Genomic DNA, 7,942 nt, shown 5'->3' with positions numbered 1-7,942 from the left:
GAGAACAGCCCACCACCTGATTCACTCCGCTGGTCTGCCGTTGCTCTGGCATCTGATCTGGCAGAAAGACAGGTTGCCTTGTCCAAGTGCTAGTGTAGTTGGTTGGAATCTGATTTCCAGGGCAGGCCATCCCTAATGGAACAGGATGGAGGGCCCATGAAGAGATAGGCCACTGTTCCTTTGGTTTTTCTTTCCTCTTCTTTTTTTCTTTCTGCCCTTGTACCCAGTACGTTCTTTTTTGGTATTGTTTATTATGTTCTTGTTTGCTTGTGATGGTCGCAGTAGGCTGGTGACCAAAGAGCTGTACACCACGGTGACTTTGCCTGCTCTATGCTCCCAGTGCTACAAGCTGGGGCACCTCTGGTTACTGGTGAGAGCATGCCTCTGGGTAGGACAGGTTAGAGAGCAGATAAGAGCAGAGTGGGTGGCATGAGCTTGCCCAGGCCATTTCCACCTGGAGGGCAGTGGGAGGGAACTGCTTAGAAAAACTCCACTTGCACAAGCCTGCCTTCTGGGAGGGGAAATGGCAATGGTAAACTTCCACCATGATGTTGCCCACTACTGTTCTAGGGTCAGCATGACAGGGTAGAGGTGAGGAGACATACCAGGGGATGGCTGCATTGTGTGGCACCCCGAGAAACACTGCCAAGTCCCAAACTCCCTTGTAGATTTAACAGATAACAAAGTGCTTGAAATTACAGCAGGATGAAGAAAAGTTTTGTCTGTTTTAAATGTATGTATGGCTAATACATGTTTATCTCTGACTAATCTTAAATGGTTAATATGCTCTGTATGTCTTGGTTATAGATTAACAGTTATTGGATATGTTTAAAGTTTAAATTCAAACTCTTGTTTAGAACATATGTATGTGTGCATATGTGTTTGTAACATCTATAGAAGCACAGATGTTTTAAAATAGCAACCATGTGGCCTGCCATTTGATGTAACTCTGCCATCTTGAAATTGCCACATGGTATGGGGTAGGGCAGAAAAAATATTTCAGAACCTCTTAGTCATAATGAATTCTGTTTATCATCCTATCTCCTTTTAGACTAAGAAGATAAGTCTCATTTTAAATTGGTGTTACTTTTAGAGAATAAATTGTTTACATTGGTAAAATTTGGTTTTGACTTTTAAAATTATGGTTATGCTTTGTGACTTCACTCCTAAAAAGGATACTTTATTTTCATATTACAAAAACAGATTTCTTCTAAAAATGTGTTTAAGACTATGAAACATTTTAAAGTTTATCAGGTATTTTATAATGTCTTTATGGATTTTATACATAAAATTCAGGGTTGTGTTTTTGAGGCATGCTGTATGATTCAACCTTGGTTTGTGAAGGTCTATTCTGATTTGAAGGGTGTGCCTGGTTGTTAGATCCTGAATGAACGGATTAATGTTGTTTCTTTCTGGCCAATAAGTTTGGAATGGCCAGAGTTGTTCAAGTACAGTTTTAAAATTGTTCTATACTGTTCTATTAATTATTTGGTTCTAAAACTTCCTTCATTACAATGTTAGAACTTGGTTACAGGAAAAACTATAAATGGTACACAGTGCTATACCGTGGGAGACATCAACACCATCAGTGATATCTGATGGCTATGTTTTAAATTGTCATCCACCACCTATAACAACATGTGGCTAACCACCATTTTAGTTAAGGGATAAAGAGTGTGGAGCCATGGTTTTATGGCCATCTTTGTTGAGGGCTGCCAGCTCTGTTCAGTTCTCTGTCTAGTGCTAAGAGAAACTTTTATCCTTTAAACTTTTGCTGTTCAGAGACCACAGGAGCCTAGGTGGTGTTCTGACTAGTCATCTCTGTCATTTTCATTGGTGCATAGATTGGTACAATTACTTAGCTTGTAATTTATCCTTCTCACGTCTCTGATCACATTGATGGCTAAGCTAAGCTAATAGTAGCTTTGCAGCTAAAAAGCAACAGTTAGATCCATTGTTAGTTCATTGGTCAATTCATTAGCTAGTTAGATCTACTAGGTACTAGATCTCTTATTTAGCAAGGCAAACCGGTTTGCCTTGCTCACAGGCTTCATGTTAATTGCCTGTGTCTTACAGTGAACAACTGGATAGAAAGATGTAAAGTTTATGTAAAGTCTGAGGATATGAAAGTTTAAATTATGATGAGCTCAACAAGTTGAGGCTCTAGGAATATGTTTCAAGGTTGGTAAATGCAATAAAGATTGGAGGGTCTAAGTAGGTGTTTTAAGGCATGTGAATGCAAATTATAATGAGATAAGAAAGTAATTTAAGGCCTATTAAAATGGGAGGTATTTCAAATTTCTCCCCCCTCTATGCTATTTTTATGCTTATGTTGTTATAAGATTTCAGAAGTTTGGAGTTACAACATTGATCAATAGAGTTCTGATAAGCTGATGGAGCACTGACTGCTTATTATCCAGTCACAAGTTCGAGATTTTAATTTCCCTTTGGTTGTCTTCTGGAGATAGACTTAAAGGTGCTTCTATTTATGCTAAAAACATCTCTGTCTAATATGTATATCTCTGACCCCAAAGCCGTAGCTTTTACTAGGTCTTAATGGCATGAGTCTACTCCTGCTGTCTTGCAGACACCTGTTACCTGCTTTTTCTAAAGCATGGATCTCAATACAATGGTGATACTAATATACTTCCTTTTGTAAACTAAAATTCATATGAGTTTCAGGAAATCAAAAAGTCAGAAGACCTGGATCTGCCATAGCTCAAACTGACCCCAGATGAACTTTTCCCTTGGTCTTGGGATTCCTCTCTTTTGCCATTTACTAGACAAATTTTAATTTCTACCTCTATTCTGAATTTGTCTCCTCAGATTTCCCCCTGGCTGACAGTCTCCATTCAGGGATCAGCTATGGATTGCAAGCTGAAATCTGGACTTTCTGAAAGGTAAAGTAAACCAGTCCAGCCGATGTGATGGCTCCCTGTTTCTTCAACTGGATAGCTAATTAGATGGTGCCCCATTGCTTAGCTTTTGACTAGCCTTTCAGCCTTCCTGGGTCCCCACTATCTCTACCCCAATGTCAGCCTGAAAAAGTTACAGAAGAAAGATTCATTCGCCTTTATCCTACTTAACAGGCTGAAATGCTAAGTCAAAAGGGACTCCCTGACATCAGCTATTAACTTGGGGACCTGCTTAGCTGGAGCAGGAACTGGTGTTGCAGCACTGGCTGTACAAAGCCAGAATTATAACAGCTTAAAGGAAGACATTGATAAAGATATTCAATACCTTGAGAACTCAACCACCTATTCAGAAATTAATGTTGATTCCCTGGCAGAAGTAGTGTTGCAAAACAGAAGGGGCTTGGATCTGTTGTTTTTACAGCAGGACTGGCTGTGTACAGCACGTAACGAAGAGTGTTGCTTTTGTATCCACCACTCAGGGACAGTTTAAGAATCTATGGCCTCAGTAAAGGAAGGGTTGCAGAAATGAAAGCTTCAGAGGGAACAAAATCAGTCTTGGTTCGAGTCGATGTTCAGTTGAGCCCCCTGGTTGACTACCCTGATTTCAGCATTAATAGGACAGCTGCTTATATTACTACTTCTCCTCACACTTGGTCCTTGCATAATCAGTAGATTAATAACTTTTATTAGAGAATGAATAAGCATCGTGCAATAAGATCTCAATATCAACCTATAAATCTAACCCAAGGAGAAATAGCTACTCCACTTGGTCCCATGATTGAGCCCAATCATTACTAGAAAAGGGGAAAATGAATCTGAGCACAACAGACTCCCTTTTGGTACTAGCCTCCATCTTGTAACTGACCTAGCTCTCACCCCCAGAACCTGAAAAATGTATTTATACTTGCAAGAAACCATAACGATTTCTGACTACTGGTGTGGTCAGTGGTCTTTTGGGGTCTTATGCACTGGATTCATCAAATGAACATTTCTCTAAATAGTCAAGGCTTTTATGTTACTATAAACATAAAGTTAATCTTAATTTCCACTTAAACTTTTCAAATATAGATCTCTTATTCAAATAAAATTCAATGACTATGCAACAATTTAAAATTACTTAAATGTTGCTTATTCTTCGGGAAAACACGAAATGGCAGAGGAAACTGGTACAGTGGGAAGGCATGGAGTGCGGGGGTGTGGGAGCAGGATTAGGAAACTGTGGGGTCTTAGGGGCCCCTGGTTATGGCTGAAGCTAAGGGGCTAGTGGAGGTAAAGCTGAAGACAAAGAGGGGATCCCTGTCACCAAGTTGGGCAGCCTGCTTAAGGACATGAAGATAAAGTCCTTGGAGTAGATCTACCTGTTCTCCCTGCCCATTAAGGAATTCAAGATTATCAACTTTTTCCTGTATCCCTAAAGAATGAGGTTCTAAAAAATCATACCAGTGCAGAAGCAGGCAGGGGCTGGCCAGCTAACCAAGTTTAAGGCTTTTGTCATTATTGGGGACTACAGTGGTCACATTGATATTGGTGTTAAGTGCTCCAAGGAGGTAGCCACTGCTATCCGAGGAGCCATCATCTTGGCCAAGCTTTCCATCGACCCTGTTTGGAGAGGCTGTTGGGGCAACATGATTGGCAAGCCCCATATTATTCTGTGCAAGGTGATAAGCCTCTGTGGCTTTGTCTCTGCTCCTGTGCCCAAGAAGCAACTGATGATGGGCCAGTATTGATGACTGCTACACATCAGCCAGGGGCTGCACTGCCACCTTGGACAACTTTGCCAAGGCCACCTTTGATGCCATCTCCAAGACCTACAGCTACCTGACCCCTGACCTCTGGAAAGAGACTGTTCACCAAGTCTCCTTATCAGGAATTCACTGGTCATCTTGTGAAAACCCACACCAGTCTCTGTTCAGAGGACCCAGGCTCCAGCTGTGGCTACCACATAAAGGTTTTTATACAAGAAAAATAAAGTGAATTAAATCTGAAAAAAAAATACTTATATATTAACTGAGAAACAAAGGGCTACAACTTATAATAACAATGAAGGTAGGAAGAAAATCAACAAAGACCAGAGAAACTCAAATATTAACAAGGGATGTTAGCTGGCTGGATTGTTTTCCCTATATTTTACTTCTCCTAGATTTAAAAACAAATATTAATGCTATGCTGGAATAAAGTATTCACTTGATAGGAAAGTACTAATACATCCTATGCTTACCCAGGTGGGGAAGATGTCATAAAATCAAACAAATGATAAAAATTTTAGTGGCTGTCAAGCTAGCCCTCCCAGTTGCTGCACTGTTGGAGCCTTTGCATCTGATGAATAACAAGAGAATCTGGAGTTCCTCTGCATGCAGTTATTAACACTAGTAATAACTGGGGCACTAATCTGTGCTCACCATGTTCTGTTCTCCCGTGGCTTTCTGCTGCTCTTTAATGAGGCACTTTCGCATTTTCCCATGTATTCCACATTATATGCATGCTGGACCCCTCTACCTTCCCTGGATTTATGCATGTCTCCAGCAGATGGTTGGGCCAGTCCACCTCTGGTGCTTGTTTAGCATAACAGAGAGCTCAACAAGTGGGGCCTGCTCAATCACTAGCTTCAGTTTGCATTTCCGGATCCTGGTGGGGTAAACACCCAGGGGTGAAGGCCTGCACTTGCTGTCTCACCCACCTTTCCTAGAAGCTAAGGATGGGTTTTCTTATTTACTTTGCAGAAGTTGTTTTTCCACTTTCCTCTTTATTCTACCCTTCCCCCACTCTTTTTCTTCCCTGGACTCCATGAAACTTCCCATTATGGTGATTGGGATAAGAATTTCTCCAAGAAAAAAAAAAAAAGAAATTGTAAAACAATGTTATTTAAGATCTAGGATTAAATGCCTGTTTGTGGTGAGCCATCCCTTGCTCACTCTGGAGAAAGATGTGCCGCATGGAACACCCAGTCTCCTGTGTTTGGTAGGCGCTTTGAGCACTGAAGATGCAAGCAATTAAAGAAATCAAAATTGACCTCAAATAGCACACTTGCAATCTCATGAAGCCTGTGGAGTAGTTCAAGTCACACCTCCTGGGTGCCTGGCCTTCTGGCTGCCTCAATTCACAACTCTACTGTTCCGTATGTTCATAGAGCGTTGATTTCAACTCCTGCAGTTCTAAGGGGGTATTTACAGATACTTACCATGGTAAAACAAGCTACATTTTCCCCATCTGATCTGGTTCTTGTATCTTTCTGGGCTTTTATGTGTGGGGAAAAATACCATTTTGATGAAGTCATTGGAGGAGGAAAAGGGTTGTTATTGTTCTAGGGTGCTAGGAGCTTTGCCCTAACGATTTAAGATGCACACAGCTTGAGGTGAGAGAGCTATAAAGTGCCAGCCTGAAGTTTACTGTAATATGTTATTTCCATGTAGGTGGAAAAAAATTGATTTCTAATTCATAAAATATATCCCCTTATGCCAGTCATTACGTACTTTCCCAGTTTCAGCCTGAAAGTATTCTGTGAGATGTATTGGGGGGAGGGAGGGCTACTTTCTTCCCACTCCAGGTGAAGAAGGGAAAAATGGAACTTTATGGAGAGGAAGCCAAGAAAACAGTTGGAGTGGTGTGATTGGTGGGGGAGGAGCCTAGATAAATGGTAGTCTCCATATATTTTCAGGACGGCTCTTTTCTCTCTAGTGCTGGAGGGAAATCAATATCTTGTTTTCAGATGGGTAAATGGAGTCGTCTCTTTAAAGTGCCACGGTCAGTTCACCACACGTCGGGCAGCTGCTGCTTTCCAGGCTGCCCTGCGATTCCCAGGCTGGGAGGATTGACAAGGCGATGATAAACTAACGTGCCCCCTCAGCTCTGGGTGTGTGCCATTGTTCCTGCAGCTGAGACCCTCTGCTGCTATTTGCTTTCTCCCACATACATTATTCAACAGCCCAGGAAAAGGCCAAGAACCTCTTTCATTCAGGAATTCTGTATTAAAATAATCAATTTCAAACTGAAGCCGGGAAGGCCAGCTTGCTACAGGGAGAGCCTATTAATAAGCCACCAGTCTTTCCCATTTGCATTGAACTCATGCTGTATTGTGGTAATATGGGATTATTTTTTTTTTCCAGTTTCCTCAAAGAAACTAAACACCACACTGGCTCCTCTGCCCTTTCATAAATAGCATGTAGAAGAACTTCTTCGTTTGATCCACCATTAACAGAACACTAGAGGCCATATTTGTGCCTGTTACTAGCCACTGACCAATTCCGATTTTGAAAGTACTTTAAAAAAGCCATTAACACTCCATGAAATGTAGCAGGAATAAAAGTTTTCAAGTGTTTTGTTTCCTATTCATTGGCATTACATTTCTTGCTTTGCCTTTCCTGCCCCCTACTTCTCACCATTCCCCCACATGCACACAGACACCACACACACACACACACACACACACACACACACACACATACACACTCAGAAGCAGTGATATTTAAGTTTTGAACAAAATATTTTAGAAAGTGTCTATGTATAAATAAAGATAAATTTCAGCAGCACTGTGAGAAGCTCTCTAGAATAAATGTGCTTTTCCTGTTTGGTTCATAAAGGGTTAATCAGAGCCTTCTATTGGTGGCTGCCCTATTGTCAAAATTCTTTCTAAGCCCACTTTAGTCCATTTTCATGCCTTTGGACAATTAATGGCCAAAAGATAACTATTAATAGTTACTCTTTTATAATCAATTCAGCAAACATTTATTGAATACCAAATGTGTACACAGGAAATCTCCAGGGCTTTAGCTTGGGATATCCCACTGAATCTGCTGTGATCCCCCAAGTAGCCAATGAACATAGATTTTGTTTGTTTGTTTGTTTTCGTATGGTTGCCAGATTTCTAAAAGGAAAATATAAAATACTTAAATTTGGACTTTTGAGAAATAAGTAACTGTTTAGTATAATTTGTCCCTTGCAATATGTATGACACACTTATAAAATTTTTCATTGTTCATCTGGAATCAAAGATAACAGGGAATCTGATATTGCATCTGGAAACTCTTTTA

General features: G+C 40.7%; 1 pseudogene; it reads left to right on the top strand.

Moving 5' to 3' along the window:
• Positions 1-4,065: 4,065 nt before the first annotated feature.
• Positions 4,066-4,908, top strand: LOC129671014 (40S ribosomal protein S2-like; annotated as a pseudogene).
• The last annotated feature ends 3,034 nt before the right edge of the window (positions 4,909-7,942 follow it).

This window comes from Psammomys obesus, unplaced genomic scaffold (genome assembly GCF_907164565.1).
Source record: "Psammomys obesus unplaced genomic scaffold, mPsaObe1.curated_primary_1811, whole genome shotgun sequence".
NCBI lineage: Eukaryota > Metazoa > Chordata > Mammalia > Rodentia > Muridae > Psammomys > Psammomys obesus.
Note: the sequence above shows the minus strand (reverse complement) of the source record. Positions and strands in the feature narration are given on the sequence as shown.